This window comes from Buteo buteo, chromosome Z (assembly GCF_964188355.1).
Source record: "Buteo buteo chromosome Z, bButBut1.hap1.1, whole genome shotgun sequence".
Taxonomy (NCBI): Eukaryota; Metazoa; Chordata; class Aves; order Accipitriformes; family Accipitridae; genus Buteo; species Buteo buteo.
The window spans coordinates 10,106,258-10,129,917 of NC_134204.1; the positions used below are offsets into that span (position 1 = coordinate 10,106,258).

A 23,660-nucleotide genomic window follows, 5' to 3' on the forward strand; every position below is an offset into this window, starting at 1 on the left:
CTGCTCCAGCCCCCCCACACACACCTTTACCTTTTACTGCAAGTCTGCACTGACTTATATGTTGTTTGGCTGCCACACGTTTTCTGTCTCCAGTAGGAGGTTCTCACTCTCCTCCACCATTTCTTTCCAAGCCAGACTTGCTTATAATAAAATTGAAGAAAAGTGCAAAGAATAATTTTTTGAATGACCGTATAAAGTTTTTCTTCAAAACTTCCTTCCTAGTGATAGACCATTAAGAAATTCCTTTTCACAGAAATTTATTATCTTATTTTCTTAAAGCTTACATTCCCTTTTAAACATATTTTTGAATTCTGCTGAGTTAGTTTAGTACAGCATAGTAATGAATAACAGGCCCTGATTCCACAGAGGTATGCTGAGTTTATATACTGTGCAAGGCAATATTAAAATGCCTAAGTAGAAAATCTGTTTTCTAAAACACCCCAAGAAGGTATTAGTCACCTGTCTATTTTACCATCAGTCTAAAAGACCAAGCACTCTGCTGCAAGATGAAGTTACTCACTTCTGAAAAAAAAGGGCCTTGCACTCTTCACATCTTAGCTTCTCAAACAGTTAGCTTATTTATATTGATTGCAGCACCTCATCCTCAGTACACATGTGAATTCCGAGATTGCACCTAGAACACACATTTTGCTAACTGCAGTATTCAACTCTAGCAACAGCATTAAAATATTACAGGTGTCAGCTTTAGAGATCATGCTACACCTATAAAAACTCCACTGAACAAATGGTTTGGCAATGACAATCTTTAAAACCATTTCAGCAGAAGACGTGTTGTAAACATCAATTTTCTCCAGGCAACCCAAAAAGCTGTATGTACACAGAAGTCAAGCAAAGGACGGGCAAGTGATAAGCAAGATAAAATATTACAAGTTTTAAAAACCACATTACAAACTTAAGTAACAGCTTTTTAATCACAGTAATAATTTTCAGTCATTTACTGAATGTAATTTAAAAATTCTAGCACAACAGGGGACTGTTAAGCACACTTGCTGTAAAAGCCAAGAAGACACTGTAAATACATTGAGAAACCAATGGTAGGCAAGTTTAAAATGCAAAACAGTATGATGCCTTAAACATGTTCTCAACTTCACAAAGACCATTTTTCAAGCTCAATGAGTACACTGCCCAAAACATGACTTTTTGAAAACTAGTAAGAACAACCAGATTCACTAGAATAAAGTGAAAATAAAAATCATAAAAGGAAAAACACAACTTGTCATTCTACGCATCTCCTCTGATAAGAGCAAAAAGTCCAAGACACATACACTGTTAACAGGGCAGCATTTACCCAAAGCTGTAATCAGCAGAAAGTAAACTGCTAAAAGGCTGCTCACTGTCTCACCTTCAGGACACTGAAACATGCAGTTCTGCAGGAGTTTAGGGTGGTTTTTTTCAAAACATAGAAGCCTCATCTAAGTAGGTACTGTCCTTTTGGTCCCTCCATTTTCCCATGTCTAAAATTTGAAAATTGATACTTAACAACCCTGTTGCTGTGCTCTAAAACTCTAAGGCAGAAGGTGTTAGCATGATCTTAGTTTTGATACTCGTAAAGAACCTTGCCATGAAGTCTGAGGTTTGAGGTGTGTTGCCATGGAAGTTACTCTGAGATCACAACTACATTACATGAATTTCTTTGCAGGATCGAATGCAAGAGACTGATAGAATGGGATAAACCAGCTCTCAATACACTGCATTTAAACATTGCCGAGTATACATGCAACTGCTGAGAACAGCAACTTTAAGGAGTAGAATTTTTACTTCCACTTATTCATGAAAGTCCATTTGAGGAGTTATGAATACATCCAAGAAAAACATTTTGTGCTCTTTTCAGAATTTTTTGCCAAAGAAGAAAGGGAAGGAAAAAGCATGTTTAAATAGATTATCTCATTCCCAAAGCCAGGTTCTCAAACATTATATACACAATGAAGAAAACCCAGCAAATTCCCAGAACACAAAGCACCAGGAGTAAGGCCTTCCATATCAGAGATGATCAGTTAGACTTTAATGTATATTCTAATAAGGAAGAACATTTGAGAACAAAAACCTTTGTTCAACTGAATTATCACAATTCCTATCAAACTAAAAAAAGGAATAAAACAAAGAGCCCAAGTATGCAATGACATTAAGCAAGAAGAGAACTAGGATTAAACCTGGTGAGTCAAAAAAAGTCAACCTTACACACTAATGTGAATCCACAAAAGGCTGTAATTTTACTTCAGAGGCAACTACAAATAAATAAATGTTTATCTGGAACTCGCTCGTCAGCAGAGATTTTAACATGACTGAAATGCAAGTTGTTTTAAGTGTCAGAAGTACATTGATGTCTATCTAAAATTCTCATGCTGTAAACAAGTATTTCTTCGGCTGAACTCTTGCAGAGCTTTAGTTAGATATCCAACTACTATAAAAGACTTGAAAGCCTAAGTTCTAGAAACATATGATAATGTTTCGGTTAACCTTGAGACTCCTGCAGCTGTGATGTTTTGGATATAAATACAATTGGAAAATACTCACAGTATCTTCTTTAAAATAAGCCTTTAGGGAGCTTTTTTTAATATTTTTTAACTGGTCTGAAGTTTAATAAAAATCTTAATTTTGTTCATTTTTTGGAAAAGTAAATTAAGGGCATCTTTACACTTTTTTTTTTTCCCTTTCAATTAGAAATTCAGGTAATTTTAAAAGTACACACAAATTCTGAAAAAGAGGGGTGGAGGCTAAACACTGTAGGTCAGTATTTCAACAAGCTTTGATACATCCCAGAAGATGAACTCCTTGGAAGGTCAATTCACAAGTCCTAGAAGAGCTAAGCATACCACTTCTTCCAAGGTGGTCTTTAAGATTTCAAGAAAGCAGCACTCCACACCTCTCTAGCCATAAATATCATACAAGTATAAAATATGATAGAGTTATAATACCCACACATACATTTAGATAAACCAACCTAGTGTAAAGTTCTATTTTCAGTCTCTTACACGTTGTCTTCAGCTGAATGCTTTTAGGCTTTAACTATAAGTAGTTTAGATACACATTTTAGCAAAGTTTAGCACAGTGTTTAGATACACATTTTAGTGAAGTTTAGCACAGTGTTTGAGCTATGCTTATGTGAGGTCACTTCACCTGGCAGAGGAATTGAGAAGTTTAAAGCTGAGATTTTTCAGGAAATGTAAGAGGTGGCAACAGTCTCATTTTACTCAACAGAACAACCAAGTGGATCTCTAAACAGAGCTAACTTTCCCCACCATTAGAGAGCCAGAAGAGATAGCTTATCCCCTTCCCCTTCAACATTTCTCCCTTACAAAAGAACAAAAAGATTACCTTAAAAAAACCTTTCAGAGTATTTCACAGCATGTCTGTTCATATACAGACTTCTGGGAAAAAAGGCAACTCGTCATGCTGCACTATGCATACCCATCAATGCAGAACAAAAACTCATTTATAGGAATACCAGAAGACACAAAACAATCTCGCAGCTTTCCAGTCTGCATTACTGAACCCCAGCCGCTACACATTAACAGAGCAACACCTTTTCAAAACATTGAAACAGTTGCAGATTTAATAGCCAAAAGTGATGCAGAGAACAGAGACGCCCTTCCTCCTCCCCAAATATTTCACCAGAGTTCATCATTCCCAGTGTAATTTCATTAGTCTCAGAGCCCGTTCAACAAAAGTAGGAATTTTGTTTATTTGTTTGTAAAGATACACCTAAGATTCCCCAGCATTAATGATTTGATTTCTGCTACTATGAGCCAGACTCTGGATAATCTGAACAAATAAAAGTAGCAATCCATCACATTCAGTGATCAAGAATACAGAACTCTTCCCCCCTCTTACCCCCACCCCAAACCTGTCTTGCAACTACCGCCAAGCTACATCCTCCTCCTGCTCCTCCACAAGCAACTCATTCTCTCCCTCTCCCTCTACATCCAGCACTAGGACCTGTCTGCTGAGTCAAGGAGAGAACATACCATTAAAGGAACACGCTAACAACTGATCCTAACTTTTCTCCAATACCATGGAGCAACTGGAAGAGGAGGAAGAGTTGCATGTCAGCTTTTCAATCAGAGTCTGTCAATAAATGGGACCTACAACCATAAAACCAGTTTCTGGCCACCCACCACTCCTTAATAAAGTCCTGGTCAGGAAAACTATGCTGACTCCAGTTGCTGAAGTCTTTCATTTGTTCTCTCCTACATTCAGCTCTGATCCCGAACAGCTACTTGTTTTTTGCAAGGTGGAAAACGTCTTAGTTACCACAATCTGACTCAATTGTTCAAAACCTGCTTGTTCTGGCCTGCAAGGTAAGATGCCTCACTCAGTACATTTTTGTGTTCAATTTTTGCTTAGATATTAAAATCAACTAAAAAGGCATGGTTCTGCAGTTTCTTGCCATGTGTTTTATCACATGTTATGATAGGTGGGTCATTTCATAACTAGTGGAACACTTGGGGTGCCTTCTGTTGATGAGTTATTTTAATTGATGTCGTGGTTTAACCCCAGCTAGCAACTAAGCTCCATGCAGCCACTCGCTCACTTCCCCCCACCCAGTGGGATGGGGGAAAGAATCGAAAAAAAGTAAAACTCATGGGTTGAGATAAAGATAGTTCGATAGGACAGAAAGGAAGAAAATAATAATGATAATAATAATAGGGGGAAAAAAAAGAAGGGGGAAAAGAAGGGGGAAAAGAAGGGGGAAAAGAAGGGGGAAAAGAAGGGGGAAAAGAAGGGGGAAAAGAAGGGGGAAAAGAAGGGGGAAAAGAAGGGGGAAAAGAAGGGGGAAAAGAAGGGGGAAAAGAAGGGGGAAAAGAAGGGGGAAAAGAAGGGGGAAAAGAAAAGAAGGGGGAAAAGAAAAGAAGGGGGAAAAGAAAAGAAGGGGGAAAAGAAAAGAAGGGGGAAAAGAAAAGAAGGGGGAAAAGAAAAGAAGGGGGAAAAGAAAAGAAGGGGGAAAAGAAAAGAAGGGGGAAAAGAAAAGAAGGGGGAAAAGAAAAGAAGGGGGAAAAGAAAAGAAGGGGGAAAAGAAAAGAAGGGGGAAAAGAAAAGAAGGGGGAAAAGAAAAGAAGGGGGAAAAGAAAAGAAGGGGGAAAAGAAAAGAAGGGGGAAAAGAAAAGAAGGGGGAAAAGAAAAGAAGGGGGAAAAGAAAAGAAGGGGGAAAAGAAAAGAAGGGGGAAAAGAAAAGAAGGGGGAAAAGAAAAGAAGGGGGAAAAGAAAAGAAGGGGGAAAAGAAAAGAAGGGGGAAAAGAAAAGAAGGGGGAAAAGAAAAGAAGGGGGAAAAGAAAAGAAGGGGGAAAAGAAAAGAAGGGGGAAAAGAAAAGAAGGGGGAAAAGAAAAGAAGGGGGAAAAGAAAAGAAGGGGGAAAAGAAAAGAAGGGGGAAAAGAAAAGAAGGGGGAAAAGAAAAGAAGGGGGAAAAGAAAAGAAGGGGGAAAAGAAGGGGAACATACAAAACAAGTGACACACAAAGCAGTTGCTCACCACTTGCTGACCGATGCCCAGTTAGTTCCCAAGCAGCAGTTCCTGGCCAGCTTTCCCCCCATTTTATATACTGGGCATGACATCACATGGTATGGAATACCCCTTTGCCCAGTCTGGGTCAGCTGCCCTGGCTGTGTCCCCTCCCAACTCCTTGTGCCCCTCCAGCCTTCTTGCTGACTGGGCATGAGAAGCTGAAAAATCCTTGTCTTAGTATAAAAACTACTTAGCAACAACTGAAAACATCAGTGTTATCAACATTCTTCTCATACTGAATCCAAGACTTAACATTGTACCAGCTACTAGAAAGATAATTAACTCTATCCCAGCTGAAACCAGGACAATGGATTCATTTATTTAAAAGAAATATAAAAGTTATACATTTTTGTTTCCCTTTCTCCCATGACTGAAGTACTCAAAAGCACTCCCTAGCAATCAACAGAATCAGCAAGGGAGATAAGTCATATAAATATTTGAGGTAGGTTTCCTAGCAGAAACTAAATCTCACTGATGTTTCATTTCAGAGGACTGTACTAAAAGAGCTGTCTCAGCAATTCTCAGATTCAGTATACCTAACTATGAAGTAATTTTAACCATCTAACTTTATTTTAACCTGTCTACAGTTGTGGGGTCCTGGGGATTTGGGAGAAGAGGGCTGGATTTGCAAGAATAGGGAAAATAGGCTGATCCAGTTCACTTCTAATTACCAGGACTTCTGTAATTCTGCAAAGTTTTGGCTTTACTCTTATTAAAAAGTACTTTTAAAAAATAAACTGCTCAATATGCCGAAGTACAGTAAGAACTCAGCCTAACCTCTCCTAAAAGCTGTATGTGCATTAAACCATCATTTACAATCCACACAATTCCTAGACAGAAGATACACAGAACATGGGCAATTTTATCACTATCAGACAATCAAATGTCTGACGTGTTTCTTCCCTCACAGAACTGCTAAATTATAGTCTTCAGTTCAGCTAGAGCTGAGACAGCCAATTACTCCTTATTTGCAAGCAAAGAAATTATTTGGATTTGAAATATGCATCTTATTGCATTTTCACAGCACCTTCTCTAAACACATATCCCAAACCCACCCACTTCTCCACCTATCAAGAGTCATGAATTGCTATTACCACCACTCCTACTAAATTCAATCCTTAATCCACCTCCTTCTCAAAGGCATGTAAGAACATATGGCCTTGAGCTTGCCTGAAGGATGACAGATTTGACTATGTCAAGTAGTTTAACCTAGAGAAGAAAGTTTTTGGTTTGGTTTGGTTTGGTTGGGGGGTGGGGTGGGGGCGCTGTCTCATCAATGTATATAAATAACTGAAGGGAAGGTGCACAGCCAGAGCCAAGCTCTTTTCAGCAGTGCCCAGTGACAGGACCAGAGGCAATGGGCACAGACTGAAACACAGGAGGTTCCATCTGAACATCAGGAAATGGGTTTTTTTACTGTAAGGGTGACCAAGCACTGGAACAGGCTGCCCAGTGAGGTTGGTGGAGACTCCATCCTTGGAGATATTCAAAAGATGTCCAGATACTGACCTGGGCAACCTGCTGTAGGTGGCCCTGCTTTAGCATGGGGAGACAAGATGACCTCCACAGGCCCTTGCCAACCTCAGCCAGTCTGGGAATTAAGTGAAGTGAAAAGGGAAAGAAGTCCTATAACAGAAAAGCTATTATCAAAAATGCTCCGCAAGCTTCATTAGGAACAACTCTTAAGCTCTAGCATTTTTGCTCAGTCACATAAAGAAAAATCAAGTGAATGCCTACCTTCAATTAAATCAGGTAGGGTAAAAGTCACTGGGACTTTAAATCCAGCAACATACACTACTACATCAACAGATAAAATGGTTAACAATGGAAACTGGAGTACAGGTATAAAGCTGCAAGGAGTTTTATACTTTCAGTCATAACAGAGAGCTATTCAAGAAAGATAATATGGGTCTTTTCCTAAGATGCAAAGAAAAATTCCTGGCCATGGCTGTTATCTGGACATCAAGAAGCAGCAAAGAAACCCAAGAGGTTGAGGACATGTATCAGAAGCAACAAGGTTTTCCAAAACACTGAAAAAAACCCACTTTTGCATACTCATTAACTTGCCTGCCTTCACCAAGCTCATAATACTATTTCAATCTTTCTCTATACTGAATTTCAGACAGCTACCCCTTGACACTTACCCCATGCTCAAAACACTCAGAAATTCATTCAGTGACTAATAAAAGAAAGTGAAGCACAAGACCAGGAACTGCAGTACTGCTCCCCCTCCTCACTTTAGTCACCCAAAGTTAACACCAGTAACTTAGGTCCCTCTCATGTCAGTCTCAAAACAGACCACAAGTCAGTGACCTAAAGAACATGGGACTAAAAGCTGAAATAAAAGCCCAGTAACAGAAGACATCTGTCCCTTGGGGTCCAACCCATTAAGAGCATGGGCCAGAACTTCTCAAATACAATGTATTATGTACAGCCCGACGGCACAGCAGGGTTTGGCACCAGGATTCCTTTCAGATTCATGTTGTGAAACTGCATCTAAGACAATATAAAAGTTTGAAAATCAAGGAAGAACGTAAATGCAAAAAATAATAAAAAAAAAGTCAGCAATAGCCTTCAAATACAGGGAAACACGGACAATGTGATAATACAAGATATCAGTCACTTGTTTACCATAAAATAGCCATGATTCAGTTGACATTTAAAAAATACTGAGATTGCTCAAAAGCAATCTCAATATTGTCTCTAAAGCTTCATCCTACTTCCAGGAACAGTATTTTAGGCATAAGAAATACAGCTGAAATATTCTAGATTAAACCTATGCCACACACAGTAAAACTGCAAAAAGACTTCCTCCCTCTACAGTTAACCATTAAAATATTTAGCAATATGCTCATAGCTACTGGATTCAAATTTTACACCTTCAACCATGGGGCTACCTAACAGATTAAGACAGATTTTTTTTTTCCACCCCATTAAACCAGGTTAAAAAAAGTGCAACCTGATGATTCAAATCTGGAGGTTAAGAAAAAAGTTGTGTTTTATTCATTTAACTTTGGATTCAAGTACTAAATGATTCTGTAACACATATTCTGTTGAACCTGCATCTTCTGCAGATCTGGAATAAACTGTGTTTCCTGTATGATAAAGCAAAAAAAAACCCAAAACCATAAAGTTCACCATAGGAGTACTACTTCAGGCAAACCTTAAGTCTCAAGAAAGATCAAAGCTCTCTCAATATGGGAAACATTTCATTGTTTTAATGCAAAACGCTACACTCGGCCAGGTTAAGGACTCCTCCAAGCTCATCTGTTGGAACACTGATTTAAGAAGCTGGTGAAGGAGCAGGAAAAAGCTTGACAAGTTTACCTTCAAAAGAAGCCACAGTATCTTGAAGCTTTCACAAAGACAGATGGACAAAAAAAAGAGAATTTCAAGAGAACTGAGAGTAGAAACAACTTCATGCAAGGAAACTGTGCAAAGTTGTTCACACAACCTATCTTAGAAGTTTTATAATCTAGAGAGAACATAAAAAAACCAATATGCTCAGCAAAATAGTTACGATGGAGTAAAAGCAAGCTGAGCAAGCCATGAGATCTTAGGCATCAGACTGTATCACTTCTAATCTGTCTGTCCTTAGTCACTGTTCACTCTTCACAGCATTGAGAAGCAGTGGGGAGAAAAGGGCTGAAGGTACCACACCTGTGAAACAGACTGCAGCAGCCCCAGATGGATGGGGAGTTCCGACAAACTGCCAGTTTAGACAGCCAAAATTAAAGAGCGTGGACTTTCATGTTAGAGAAAAACGGAGAAAGCCTTTGTACAATTTTTGCAAAATACAAACCTTAAGTAATTGCAAAGGAGCTACTTCACAACCTTTCATCCCAGCTTCCACTTTAATGAGCACAACCTGTTTAGGAAAGTTATATGAAAAACAGTACAAGTCCAGACTAGATCTTCTCTGAAAAGCAAAGAGGAGTCAATGGGCTACAAGTGAGCAGATTGTATCAGAAAAAAACAAAATTCAACAAAAAGCTCCAGCAGAATAACAACATGTAAGTGGATATTACTCATATTTCCTCTAGCACCTTCCATTCAATACTTCTGAATTATACAAATACAACACTGAGTTTCTTTAATCTGTCATCTTATGAATGGGACGACAAGTCACTTGGCTCCTCTTTTACCAAGGTCATACGAGGCTGCTGCAAACCCAAGCACAGAACACAGGTGTGGTGGTGCATTTCTTCCCCCTCTCTGGGCTGATCTATGAACTCAGGAAGTCTCTCTACATCTTAGTATAAGTAAAATGAGTTGGGCAGTTAAGCGTTGCTTGACCGCACCAGGAACTCTTGCATGGCTAAGACAGGGAGTCATGCTGACCATTCCAAGGACTCCTGCTGCCCGGCAGGGGACGGGAACAGAGATAATTACTTCTCTCCTGACAACCTTGAGACATATCTCTGTTCTCTCCTAACTGCCTTGCAGCATCTGGTATCTGAACCTTAATTCATTCTCTGATAGCCCTGAAGCCTTCCTTAACTGAATCGCAACTCATGCCTAATAGTACCAGTGCAATTGGAATCCCAGTAATTTGCTGATGACTAAAGGTAGTCATCTCCCAAACCTGTAAGCAGCAGTACTAAGTGAGAAACTTTGAGCTCTCCTGGACCGCAGCGGGCTACAACTAGCATCTCCCTCTGAGTGAGATGCCTCTCAGAGCTCGCAAACTTTTCTCTTTGTGAAGATTGGAGGTCTGTCACCAAAAATGGACGAGACTTGTGCTGATACTCTCCACTCCTTGACGGTCAGCCCTTTGCCCGTTGAGAAAGATGCCAAAGCATTTGAAGTGAATATTTTCACTGAACCCAAGGGGAATTCTGAACAGGTATACCTCTTTTACTCGCTTAGGTATATACATCTCTTAGTGCCTTTATGCATGTGTGTACTAACCTGAATATTTTATAGCAAGTATATTACAAACATTGCATTTCAAATCTATACTTAAGCTACTGTCATGAACTTTATTCAACTGTGAAGGAATTTCAGGCTTCTATTATACTCATAATCTCTTTAGATATAAACCGTTGACCAAGTCTGAGACTAGGAGTCGATCCAGCCACACCTAGACTCCAACAGGAGTTTAGAATGCAAGGGGGTCTTCTCTGAACCTCGTGACTCAACAGGAGGGTCTCCCCTACTTTTTCACATTTCTGACCTTTGTACAAATCACAAGAAATCAATTCTAACTCTATTTTCCTTTGTATGTTTCTCTTTTACCCTATTGTGTCTTTGGTTTCTGTATACATAATTTTAGTTTGATTCTAACTTAATTTTCCTGCGTAAGTTTCATCCATGTATTCAATGATAGTGTGAACCTTGCCATCGAATTCTGTAAAGTTGTGTTTTTATATAAATTCCTATTAAATCATTTTTACTAATACCATTGGAGGTGATTCTTTAAGCGGTCCAAACCACTCCATTTTGCAACAAGAGGTCTTCAGAGTCCTGCTCATGTGTTTTAACGAAGTAAGAGACAAAAGATAAATAAAAAGATTAATAAAAGATATAAAGTTGTATTCCTATTCTTTCATGAAGATCCTATTCCAAGTACTGGTAACTAAACATTACTGAAATTGTAAGTAAACATCACTATTAATAGTAATACTATCAATACTAAATATTAACAGAGTATTAATAGTCTGTACATGTTTCTGAAGCACTATTAATCAGCATACTATTCTGCTATGATCAGTATCACTAGGGGGACATCAGCAACAAATATAAAACATACCAAAAATGGCATTCTATGAGAAAAGCATCATATAAAATAAAAGTCCATGGAAGAAATATGAAACATCAAAAATCTGCTTCTAAGTCCTAAAACAGTAGCTTAAAAACTGGAAGAACTAAAAAAAAAACCCAAACAATTAAAGCATAATAGCTTCTGATAACAGACAAGACTTTTTTTGTTGGGTTTTCCCTTAGCTTCCTTAGATTTTAGTGGCCAGTCTGTAACTACGAAGTCCCCTTGAATGGCCAAATCCTTTTGCAAGTCATGGCACCAGGAGTTGTTTTGAAGACTGGCCAAAACGCAAGTGAAAGAGCCTCAAGTTCTGGATTTCCATGCCTTTGTTTTTATTACTAGAAACACTTTTTTTAAATCAATATGCTGATAAAGCTGTAACTAGAACAAAGCAGAACAGAGCTTGCCCAACTCCCACTCCTCCCTCACTCCTTTAAGTTAGCAAGATTGTTGAGGTTATAAACACAAAAGCTGGCTCATTTTTCAGAATCTGCATCAAAATTGGTTTACACCAGTTAATCCAGTTTCTCCATGTAACCCTCCAGGAGTCCCAAAACATCATTAATGCTGCAACGTGATTTAGCCTTCCCTGCTTTCAAGTTACCTAGTGTAAGGTTAAAAATAAATTCTTTAAACAAGTTAGGTCAAACTACCACAGACAGATTGGGCCCAGGTATAAATACTGAGTCAGCCAGGTAGCAATCCAAACCCAGATTCCACCAGAGAACGTGATATAATCACAGGAATTGCTAAAAGGGCCTGGTAAATATTAAAAAGGCAAAGCCTCAGAAGGCTGAGTCGCTGCCGTTTGTTGTGAAGGGCTCCGTTTCAACGGCAAGCACTGCTCCTCCAGGCCTGCACATCCTCCCCCTCCCTTCCCTTCCCTCACATCCAGCTCCAATTTCTCTCCTTGAAAAAAACAGCTGCTCTCATGCCAGGACGGCCCCTCCATTTCACCAGCCACCACCACCCCAGAGGCTATCGCCTTGATCTGCTGCTGTATTATAAGCACTCAGCATTTACTCGAATTGAGATGACTAGGGACCAACTGCTGCTTGGCAGCTAGAGGTGAAGCGGGCTGGCCCCCGTGAGTTTCCCCTTACATAGCCCCACACCAAACCCGAAGTCTCTGTTCCACAAGACTGCATGTTCCTTTGAACACAATCAAGAGGGCTCTGCACATCCATGCTCCTGATGTTAACACACCTGTAAGAAAAGCTTCAAACCAGGTTCACCCTGAATGCCACCTGGGAGCTGCTCAATAGCACTGCAGATGTTTCAGCACATATTTTTAAATCTATTTCACATCACAGAGTTCAGATCGTTGCCATCAGGCTCAAAGGTGCACCAGGTCCCTTTCTACATCCAGTTTCTTGCAGAAGGGTTTCTACCAGGCCACCTTCCTGCTGCAATTTTCTTTGACAACAACAGCAAACACAGAAGAGCTTTCTTTTTTGTTTTTAAATGCAACATAAGCCAGCCCAATAGCAAAGCCCTGCCCTGACTTCAATTCTCATAAACCACACATAATAGGGGGTGAGGAAGGACTAGGTAGAGAAGGTTAACAGAGAGAACGTTTCATTTGTCACCATGTCCTCAAGTAACCTACTGTTGTTGCCGAAATGCTATTGTCAGTGAATTCTGTAGCAACACTGTGACCGTGACACGGCTGTCCTACCCACCCCCACCAGCGAGGGAGCACCCGAGAAGGAGATGGGGAAAGACAACATGGAAATAAAGCCCTACACAAAGCACAAATCAAGTTATTCACCCACTTGTTCCCCTTCTGTGCTGCCAGCACTACCATGGCCTGATTCGAGACTAGGAAGGAGCCCAAAGGCACGCAACCTTCCACCAGCCCCACTTCTCCTCTGAGGGGTCCAGCTGCACCCCAGTTTCCTCAAACCCCCAAGCCCACAGAGCCACGAGAAGCACGAACCCGTCAGGAGAGAAACCCCCAGCTCTAAGTGGATGAGGAACAACCAGGATGGGGTGCAGGACCCACTGCCCCGAACCAGAGAAAGCGGAAAGCTAACCCACCTCTCCCGGCACCCACCGGGGGGCGGGTGGGCTCCCACTCCCGACAGGAGCCCGGGCAGGAGCAGAGCGGGAGCTGCCTGCAACCGCGGCCTACTCAGCGGCCCCTACCCGCGCCCCTGAAGTGTGTGTGTGTGAGGGGGGGGGTGTATCTGCGTGTTGGGGGGGTGGCAATCTAGGGCAGGGCGAAGCTTCCCCCGGGCGGCCGCCAGGAAAAGTAGGGCAGAGCCGCCTCCCCTCACACGCCGCCACCCCCACCCCCCCCAACCCCTCCGCGGCCGGGAAGGGGCGGTCCTGGCAGACACCTACCGCCGGACAAAAGCACCCACCGGCAAGAGGAACTGGCCCCGGGACGGGCCCGTCGCCGGGCCCGTCCCGGGGGCCTCGGGTCGTTGAGGGAGCAACGGCCGTCCGCGGACCGTTGGGCGGGGGAGGGGCGCCGGGCCTCCGGCGGGCGCGCGGGCCCACCGCCGCTGCCGCGCGCGCAGGGCGGGCGGGGAGGGAGGGAGGGAGGGGGACGCGCCCCCCCCCCCCCCGACCCCCGACACCTCCCCGCGGGCGCGCGCGGCCCCGGACCCCCCTCCCCCCCCCATACACACACTCCCCCCCCCACCCCCCCGCGCGGTACCTGCCCAATGTGCTCACAAAGCAGCAGCAGCAGCGGCGCCCACCACCGTCACGTGACCACCCCGCGCCTGCCTGCCTCGCTCGCTCGCGCTCTCTCTCTCTCCCTCCCCCCTCCTCCTCCTCCTCCTCCACGCGCGCGCGAGGCCGCTCCCCCGCCACGTGACGTGACGTGACGCGCTCGCCTACCGCCTCCCGTCCCCGCACCCCCCAAAACCCCCCACCCCCCCACCCCTTTACCCTCCTGCGCGCCTCGCCCCTCACACACCACCAGCGCACGCCCATCCACCGGCCCTTCCGCCTACCCCCCTCCGGCACCACGTGAGCAGGGAGAGCGAAGCCGGCCCCTTTCTCCCGTCACGTGACGGCGGCACGGCGCGCGCGCGCGCACACCCCCCTCCACCCCAGGGCGCGCGCGGCGGAAGGGGACGGTTGGCCCCGCCCATGGCGGCGCTGAGGGAGAGGCGGCGCTGAGGGGGAGGCGGCGAGGGTTGAGCCTCCGTGAGGGGCTGCGGGGCCTCCCTGCTCCCGGTGGGCCTTGGCGCCGGTTTGTCGCCGCGGCAGGCCCCGGGGCAAGGCTGCAGCCGCTCCTGGGTTCGCTCTGTGGAGAGTTGACGCGCCGGCGGAGCGCGACCGGGAAGGGGGCTTCTGCGGGGACGGGCGGCCCCGCCTGAGTGCTTTGTCAGGCCGCGGTGAGGTAGAGCCCCAGCGCCCCCCGGGCGCCGCCTGGTCCCTGGGTGGGCGGGTGGGTTTAGGGGCAGGGTGAACGTTCAGAAACGTGGCTCGGTTCCTCTCTCGCTGGCCGAAGGAGCGGTTCGAACCAGGAGCTTTTTTTTTTTTTTTTAAGGTTTTTACTTGTTATTTTAAGGTGGGTTTTTATTTTCTGCCCTGCAGGGTTTTGGCAGGACTGATTGTGAGTGGTTTATGTTGCAGATTAAAGCCTGTTCAGGTTGCCACGTTATATTCATTACACTTGGTGCCTCGGTCCCAGACAGTGTTCAGGCTGAGCCAACACAGGCTTTCTGGAGCTCCCTTGTTCCTTCTGTAGTTGTTCTCTTGGGGGCTTCATCCCAGACCTATTTGATATCCCAAACAATCCACCTGACTAGAGAATCAAAAGGCTCCTTCACATTTTCTCTCCACAGTTGCTGAGAGCAATGCCTGAGTGGTCAGGAAACTGGAACCAATTCCACGCTTACGTTAGTTTTTTCTAAGTGTCACACTCTTTTGCTAGGCTGGATGCAGGTAGGCACCCCATTGACATGGAGGAATCCCAAGACAAAGGATATCTGTGCCACAGGAGGAAAAGGTCAAGGAGAGTATGCTAGGGATGAACAGAGAACTGCAAGGGAGTGGCAGAGCAGAGGTATGTCAGAGCACTTGGTGCAGCTTCTGGCAACCTAAAGTGAATGGTGACAGGACAGATGGCAAGGAAGGAAGGTTGCTTGAGTCCCTAAGAAGAGGAGTTTCAGGTGGTGAGCCAGGAAAAAAAATAACTTTTTTCCCTTTAGGCTTTTTCCTGCTGTGCATTTTTCCCATTCTGTACGGCACCTCTGGTTGCCTGAAATGTAGCGGGTTTACCCTTCCAGCATCCCACCTTTGTAAGGGCTGGCATTTTACGGCAGGGCTCGATTAGCTGATGTGGAAATTGGTACCTGCTTGGCACTTTGCTGAGCAGGCAGGGTTGGTGAAGAGGATGGGGGCACCAGATATCAGACTATTTGTTCAGCCCCTGGTGCCTCCAGTGAGATGTCCTGTGGTTTTTGACCTTTTCTGTGGTCTTATTTCCTTTGCTGCTGTTTGCTCATCCTCTGTCCCTTGACCCCATACTCTCCACATAAGTAGAGAGGGCATCAAATCTCATTTTACCCAAAGCAGTATCTGAAAATTAATCGGTGTTGTTCATGCTTCTGCCTTCTCTTTTTAGAGTAGACAGATTTAAGTGGCGTGCGTCCTGGACTGACCTTGATATTTATTACATAGATGGGCAGGAGCTACAACAGTTCCTACTGCTCAGAAGCAGCAAGACCTCCCTATTCCCATCTTTTCCCAATAAGATAGAGGGTCCTTTAAAGCTAAGTTGAAATTCAGACCAAACAGGGCACAGGTAGTGTTGATTTTCTTGAGGCAGCTGTTGGTATTTTGTTTTATTAGTATTGGGGGGAGGAAATTAATTATAGCTCTAAACAAAGTTTCACAAGCATTGTGACAAACATGTCTGCGGCTCCATAATCTGTGCAGATTTAATCAGTATTATTAGCATTCTTTCATCATGACTTGGCAATCCTTTGCTAATCAAGATGGATATTTGATGTGCAGCACGGAACAACAAAGGCTGAGAGCTCTTGGGATGCTGTAGTCAGATGGTGTGGTGCCAGCTGGAGTGTGTCTCTGAATATCACACAGAATCCATCCCAGGAGCATTTGGAATAGGAGAAAATTAAACAAGGATACCAGGACTAAAGCATTGTAGGCTCCTCTCTGCTGTACATGGAGTAAATATAAATGAGAAAATGGCATATTTCACCGCCAAAGCTTCCAGAGGAGAACTAAAGGAATAAACAGATGGAGGCTTGGGGTTATAGACCCTTGCTCCAAATATTAAGTACCTGGGGCTTGGACAGGAGACCCTGCGCTAAACACAGTGAAGGTTTGACTAGGCCTGGCAGGCAAATTCTACCTGCTGCCTGTGTCCGGACTTTACCTGCTGTTACAAGGTTCTGTGACCTTTTCAGTTTTCCAACTACTATGAATAATGCAGCCCAGGTGCAAATCCCACCAGACTGTGTTTTTAAGCTTACTTCAGGATTGCTTTTCTCAGTCACATACTGTAGATTTCTTAGATAGCTAGCACTCTGGGTATCACAGGCTGGAAACCACCTTTCTAGTGCTTTGGCATTCTATTTGCCAGTCACATTTGCGAGTAGGGGGAAACCACTTGTGTTAAGAGCATCAGCCTGTTCCTAGTTCAGAAGTCTGCTCTACCTCTGTGTTACAGACAAGAAACAAAAAACATCTATTCACAGGCTGGGGCTGCAGTGTATCTTACCTCTTGCTAATGCTCTCTTCTACTTTCCATTCTACCAACCCTTGCCTCTCAGACTCATTGGAAAATTAATCCAACTGAGCTGAAGTTTAGAGCAGTTTTTCACAATTTAGTGTGAAGGTTTTATTTTCTTTGTGCCTGTTGTTTCCCCCAGTTATATCACTTTGTCTTAACAAAAATACTGCTCTTCTCTGCAAACTGTTCTTACAGCTTTAACCCATGACACCTGCATCGACAGCACTGCCTTTCTCCAAAACATACTCCAGTAGCCTCAGAGAGACAATGTAATCCATTCATACCCGGGCTCTGTAATGGAGAGGCTCCGCCTGAAGAAACCAAGCTTGACTTTCAGGTTTGAGTTGAGTTTGCAGGGAATTAGGAATTCTCTCTAGTTATAGTGACGTGCAGAAAACAGACTCCACAATCAGTGAGATTGTAAAGTAGGTATGTTCATTCAGCGCTGGGCAGCACGGGGGGTAGTCCCACCAAAGTCGTGTGCGCCCGACTCAGCAGTTTGCCTCAAGTTTATACAGTCAGGTATTACATATTCACGATATGCCTATACGTATGCATGACCTATCCCTGCTTCATATTAAAATTAGCTCCGAGAGGTCATTTCCATAGTCTCCTCTCAGCTGCGCCTGTGCAGTGCCTCTTTATGGTAGTCGTCTGGTGGTCGCGGAGATGAAGATAGATGACTCCTCTTCGTCACCGCTAGTTACCTCTTTCCTTGCGCAGGCTCAGTGATTTCTTGGTATTCGCCCAAGCTGCAAGACCAGTCTTAGCTGGCTCTTGGGGCCTGCTCCTGCTTCTTATCAAGGACTGTCTCTACCTCATTGGCTGGTTCTTGGGACCAGCTCTTCTTATCAAGGACTGTCTCTACCTCAGCTAATTTCAACAATGTAAACACTAAACATCATCTTTCACCCCCCTTTATTATGTCTACTGAGATTCTTTTGACTCCCCTCGTCTCAATAATGGAACAGTTGAAAATCTTAGATGCAAAGTGGGGCTGTGTGAAGAGATGTTGACCTTGGGCATACAAGAGATTGCTGCTGCATTTAGACTTGGGATGAAACTCGTAAAGATGCTGTCTAGAAATGGGATCCAATGCATTAGATTGCATTAATATGCATGCAGAGGCAAGGCTGCAGCCACAATTGTACTTGAAAGGGTTGCCATTTCATTTGTGGAAGCAAGCCCTTCTAGTACAGGTGCCATTCACAGCACTGAAGGCAGGAAGGGTAATGATATCATTGTGTCTAGCCTTCATACAGCCCAGGCCATTAAAATTCTTAACATCCACAGTCTGCATTAGTCTCTCATGTCTCAGTGTCATCCTGGGACTTAATTTTGGACTGCTTGATCTTCCTTTAGAGACAGTGTGTGCCTGGAGACAGACCCTCTTCCATAGGTGCCCTCTGCAGCCCTTGGTCCAAGTTTTCTCACCTCGTAATTTGGCTGTATGAAAAAAGTTCAACACATCTGAGCCTGATACTGATCCTGCAGAATCTCACTATAAGCACCTGTTTCGGGGAGGATGTTGGCAGTTGTTAATCTGTGTAGTGCATGCTCTGCTAATGGTGAGTGCTGAGTTTGTTCTGTCACACTCCCCGATTAATTCTGTGACGTGCCCACTGTTACCTTTATCAGCCGAACAATCTCTAAGAATTAAATAGGCTTTTGTTAAACACACTTATTTTCCACACAACCCTGTTGCCTGGCATTAACTATATCTAGCCTTGAATTCTCTATTAATCAAGTCCCTTATCAGTTTTCCATTATTTTGCCTGTGACATCAAGGAAAGTAGTCTGCAGGTATCTGGTCACCCCTCTGTGCCCTGCTCAAACAGTGGCATGCTTCCAGCCTCTTAAAATTTCCAAAGATTAAAATGATCTCCATGAAGCCAGAAGTTTCTCTGGCCAGCTCTTAAAGAACTTGGGCGGGCAGGCTTGGACTAGATGATCATTAAAGGTCCCTTCCAACCCACAGGTCCCTTCTGACCCAAACCATTCTATGCTTCTGTGAACTCTTGGGTGTAAACACCTCAGGCCTGGTGATAGAAAACCATTTCTGACTGTCAAATGTTACTTCACACTGTTTGGTCCATAAGCTAACAACCAGCTATTTCTTCTGTCCCACTGTGACACTACTAGAGCATCCTGCTTCTTAGTTGAACAAGAAGCAGCTATTTTTTAAACACTCCTACTTTTATAATTGTCTGTTAGTCCTTTTAAAACTGTCTACAAGTGGGCCAATACAATTGCTAGGAATTTTTCTTTAAGAGGTTGAAAATTCCTGGAAGCAAAAAAATCCTTTTGCTCATATAGCTTATGCAAGCTTATACCAGAATAAACGTAGAGGAATTTGTTTTATCTGTTCCTTTTCTAATTTAAGTTACAGGCAACTCAAAGTTTATCAACCAGAGACACCAGTTGTTTACATGCAGAGCTAGTTCATTCTGGGATGGCTGATTAGTTCAGCTGCAGTGTCTCGTAAATGCAAAGCTAATTCAGTTACTGGGCTGCATCAACATCTTCATGCCCTGCTGGAGACTTTTAAAAACATCCTTGCACCATGTTGTACAGTGCCTCTTGCAGCGCTTACAGAGCATCTGCTTTTATCAGCTGGATTTTAACAGGCCTGGTGGAATCTCAACCCTTACTTACTCCAGATAATGTAAATGTTCCTGTAATTGATTGGTAATAAACTAATAGTGTTGTAAAGTGGAAACTAGATGTTGTGCCATTTACTGTTTTCCCCCAAACTTCATCTTAGGATAAATTACAAGCATTTTTATCCTGTGATATATTTTAGGAGGATGTTTTGAACAGCATGTCCAAGGATATTTGCCAGTTCTGGTTAAATGTCAGTCATCTGCTTTAAATTATAAAAGGGCTGTTTGTAGATGGAGCAACTGGCAATGGCAGAAACAAATCAGTGAGCTTAAGAGACCTTGGAGGGCTGGTCAGGCTTCCCTCAGTCCTGTGAAGGTAGGTGATAAGAGCAAATAGTACTGAAAGCCATTTCCAAACACACTGAGGACAAGAAGGTGATTGGGAGTAGTCAGCATGGATTTACAATGGGGAAGTCATGTTTGACCAACGTCATCACCTACGATGAAATGGTTGCCTTGACAGATGAGGGAAGAGAAGGGGATGTTGTTCACTTTGACTTTAGCAAGGCTTTCAACAGTGTTTCCTATAACAGCCTCATAGACAAATTGATGAACTATGGACTAGGTCTATGGACAGTGAGGTGGACTGAAAACCAGCAGAACTGCTGGGTTCAAGGAGTTGTGATCAGTGGCACAAAGTCCAGCTGGACGCCAGTCACTGGTGGTGTACCCTAGGTCCTGGGGCCAATAGTGTTGAGTGTCTTCATTAATGACTTGAACAGTGGGACAGAGTCCAGCTTCAGCAAGTTCACAGATGGCACAAAGCTGAGAGGAGTGGCTGATAGACCAGATGGTTGTGGTGCCATTCAAAGGGACCTCAACAGGCTGGAGAAATGGGCCAACAGGAATCTTAAGTAGTTCAAAAAGGGAAATGTGAAGTTGTGCACCTGGGAAGGAATAACTCCATACACCACTGTGGGCTGGGACCAAGTATCTGGAAAGCAGCTTGGCAGAGAAGAACCTGGAAGTCCTGGTGGACAAGTGGAACACGAGCCAGCCATGTGCCCTTGCATCAAAGGCCAACAACATCCTGGGCTACGTTAGGAAGAGTGCTGCCAGTAGATGAAGGGAGGTGATCCTTCCCCTCTTCTCACCAGTACAGCACTGGTGAGACACATCTGGAGTGCTGTGCCCACTTCTGGGCTCCACGATACAAGAAGGATATGGGCACACTGGAGGGAGTCCAGCGAAGGGTCACTGAGATGATTAAGGGACTGAAGTACCTGACATATAGTACAGGCTGAGAGAGCTGGGATTGTTTAGCCTGGAGAAGAGAAGGCTTAGGGGGATCTTACCAGTCCCTTGCCTCATGGGACTGACTAAAGAAGAGGAAGCCAGACTTCTCAGTGGTGCCCAGTGACAATGCACAAATTGAAAACCAGAAAATTCCATTTAAACATGAAACTTTTTTTACTGTGAGGGTGGTCAAACACTGGCACATGTTGCCCAGAGAGGTTGTGAAGTCTCTATCCTTGGAGATATTAAAAACCTGACTGGACATGGCCCTGGGCAGCTTGCCCTAGTTGACCCTGCTTTGAGCAGGGTGTTGGACTAGCTGATCTCCAAAGGTCTCTTTCAAACTCAGCTATTCTGTCATTCAGAGAGTAGAGGCATCCAGCATTTGGGGATATGACTTGACCTCTCTGACCATTTCTTATTCCAAGAGTGTGTTAGTAGGGAAATCCATGCCATATGAGCCAGACTCTTCCCTGTTGTCACTTTCTATTGCTCTGTGCAGAACATTCAAGTGCTGGATGTTTCCTTTCCCCTAAGCAGAGTTGAGCAGCCTAGAGTACAGGACTAAAAGTTTTCCCCCAAACCAAATGCACTCAAAGTGCAACAGCAGCAGCCTACTGTATATATACCAAGATAACAGGGAAAATAATTTTTTTGGAGTCAAAGTCTGTTTATATAGGTAAAAAGCTAAAGTTGGCTTCCTGTGATTAAGAGGAAAGGGATGCTCCTATAAATGCACATGACAAGTCATCATTACTCCTAGAATTTCTTTCCTGGAAGGGAATAAAGTCTCTATGAAGTGGTTTTATCAGAGAGCAAGATCAGAAGTTGTTACAGCTTAATAGCTCTCTACTGGCATCCTTGCTGGCTGGGCTGCTGCGTGGTGTCCAGCAGCCCTCAGAAGCAGGAAGCAGTCTGCCTCCACAGTGTGTGAGGAAATGGCTCGCGCTTTCCCAGGTGTTCTTCTGAGTGCTGACCAACCGTTCCTCACCCTCTTGGCTTCCAGACCTCTTCTAGGGTTCATATATATGGAGGAATTAGCCAGCATTGCTCCCTAGGTGAATACTACCTAGAATACAGCAGCTATATGGGGAGGAGTTTTACAGCAACAGTGGCAGTCTGTCTCCCCAGAGGCAACCTTAAATCTAGCCGCATCCTTTCCAGTTGTCTAGAATCTGTGGAATTTATACTGTAGATGAGTCCATGTGCCTAATGTTCACCGTGCACGAGACACTGCAGTGAGTCTGTGGAGAGAGGAAACCCCTCGAACAGGGAGACTTTTGACAACACAGAAAAAAAACCACAGGCACTGATTACAGGGGCTACAAATCTTTCTGCTGTGACTTCAGCATCCCTGGAACATGACCCTCGCTCTGTTTATGTCTTTGGCACAAACAGTCCAAGCAACCGTCTAGCTGACCTTTTGACCGCAGCACTGCACTTAAGGCCTGCGGCTTCTCTCTTGCCTCTACCAGCTCATGGTACACCTTAATGAAGAGGGAAAGGTAAGACTCTCCGTGCAGGGCGTTACTTTGGAGCAGCTGATCAGTAGCTCCCAAATGCATTATTGTCCACGAGGTCCCCTGAGCCTTGCAGGGGGCTGAAGGCATCCTGGCATTTGTTCTTCCGGATGAGGAGGCTTGGGGGGGACTGAGGAAGTTGGGAGACAAAGCACAGAGGTTCTTGTTTTCTAATACTCTGTCAAATTGCTCTCTTCCAATCTCTGAAAAAATGGCCTTTGCCCAAAGAACAGTTCAAGCACTGCGTTCCTGGCATCTCTTAATTTATTAATCCATTTACTGGGCCTTGAAAGCACCTTGCACTGGAAAAGACTATACTGATCCTCCATTCAGAAGCAGACAGGATAAGTACAGCTATGGCTAGGAAGAACTAACAGAACCACTGTGAAACTATTCCCACAGTGCTGTCTTGGTTTGGATACCTTGTTCTGCAACAGCGGTGCCAGCAGCTGGCAAGAGCTGAGAGCCCAAGTCACAAAGATCAGAAGCAAAATACACCCAAGAAGGGAAGTGATGACAGCCAAGCAAACCTGCAGCAGCTGGGCCGGGAGTCAGGAGTCAGGCAGCAGATTGAGTGTTGAAAGGGATAATGTGCACTGCCACCGTGTTTGTAGTGTACAGTAAAAGAACAGTTGACAGAAACATAGACCTTCTGCAGGCTCCAGGCCAAGGAGTGCAATGGATCTCATCTTGGTTCCACAGCCAGGAATGACGGTGGCCACACAAGCACATGCCAAGCACAGCCAGTGAGAAAGAACTGAGGGAACCTGGACTGTTCAGTATAAGGAGTGAAGACCATGGCCATGAAACAGTTAAAAAATCCCTTCCAACAGGAAGAGATGAGCTGGCCCACAGAAGGGAACAAACTGCTTCATCTGCACAGGGAGTGGGAAAGCAAGGGGACCTGCAGGACAGATGATGGGACAAAATAGGTGAACGCTAGAATTAGCTGCTAGGGGAGGATTTGGACTCTACTGCTGAGATTTAAGCTGGACACACATCTAGGAGGAACTTGACGAGTACTGACCATCTTGGTACTTCCTGACATCCTTTTTGGTCCTGCACATCAGCTGACGGGCCCCACATCATCTGGATGCTGTACTCAATGGAGCGTCTGATGCAGCTGGGGAGTTACTAACCTTCCATGCCAGAGCCCTTTCTACAGCTTAAAGTAACTGTCCCCTCACCCTCTTATGAGGCTTAGGGGTAGAAACAAAACCATAAGCCTGGCAGG

The 23,660-nt window shown here is 44.2% G+C and overlaps 1 protein-coding gene across 22 annotated transcripts in view; it reads right to left on the bottom strand.

Annotated features, from left to right (window-relative positions):
* UBAP2 (ubiquitin associated protein 2) overlaps positions 1-14,312 on the bottom strand; it is a 171,086-nt gene extending 156,774 nt beyond the window's left edge. For 15 of the 22 annotated variants that reach the window (XM_075020123.1, XM_075020120.1, XM_075020119.1 and 12 more), the window contains exon 1: positions 14,215-14,312. The gene's annotated coding sequence lies outside the window, so the exon portion shown is untranslated. Of the gene's footprint in view, positions 1-13,631; positions 13,654-13,950; positions 14,085-14,186 lie in introns of those variants that run through there. The other 7 variants (XM_075020126.1, XM_075020125.1, XM_075020108.1 and 4 more) reach the window with 5 other exon arrangements.
* Between the last annotated feature and the right edge of the window lie 9,348 nt (positions 14,313-23,660).